The sequence below is a fragment of the Sorghum bicolor genome, chromosome 5, assembly GCF_000003195.3.
Source record: "Sorghum bicolor cultivar BTx623 chromosome 5, Sorghum_bicolor_NCBIv3, whole genome shotgun sequence".
Lineage (NCBI taxonomy): Eukaryota > Viridiplantae > Streptophyta > Magnoliopsida > Poales > Poaceae > Sorghum > Sorghum bicolor.
The window spans coordinates 57,588,788-57,589,657 of NC_012874.2; the positions used below are offsets into that span (position 1 = coordinate 57,588,788).

The window sequence follows — 870 nt, forward strand, 5'->3', positions numbered from 1 at the left end:
CAGTGAAATACTGAAACACGGGTACTGAACAATACTAAATTTTGTTCAGTATAACACTTTGGTGTATAATAGTATAGTATTCTACACCTAGAGTGTAGAATAGCACTTATATATATATATATAGCTATTCTACACAAGTACACCGAACTGTTATACTGAGCAAAATTCAGTATTGTTCAGTATTTATGTTTCAGTATTGTTCAGTATTTTGTGGTTCTAGGTGTTGGAAAAGATTATACTGAACACTCTCAAATACTGCTCAGTATTTTTTCTACTCAGCTTTGACTTGCGGTGTAGAATAATATTCTACACTTAGGATGTAGAATAGCGCATATATATGTAGGAAGAGTATATTCAGTAGCCAGCTACAAATATTTTGTAGCCACCTCCATTTACGATAGTTTTATATACTAATTTATGATAATATTAATACACATTTACAATAGTTGGGTTACTATAACACATGGAGATATTTACCATAACGTAGTAAATCACTTAGTATGGAGTTACTATAATTTCATAAATTAACATAGTAATTATCGTAACTCAAAGTGGCTACAAAATAAGTTATTTTGTAGCTAGCTAGAGACTAATAGTTATATATATATAGGATAATTCCTTTTTACTCCTGGTAGTAGTTACTCTCATGTCTATATCTCTAGATTTAGGGCGTATATGGTCCGATGAAGTATATATATACACGAAGTATATGATCATACTAAACCATCTAAGCTAGTACTCCCTCCGTCCATAAATAAGTGCACATCTCGTTTCTCGAGGAGTCAAACATTTTTAAGTTTGACTAAATATATATAAAAATATAATAATATTTATCATATGTAATATATATCATTAGATTGAGTATGGAAT

General features: G+C 29.8%; 1 protein-coding gene across 1 annotated transcript in view; it reads left to right on the forward strand.

Annotated features, from left to right (window-relative positions):
- Nucleotides 1-870, forward strand: part of LOC8083151 (obtusifoliol 14-alpha demethylase) — a 4,156-nt gene that overhangs the window by 1,733 nt on the left and 1,553 nt on the right. The gene's annotated exons all lie outside the window — the stretch shown is intronic.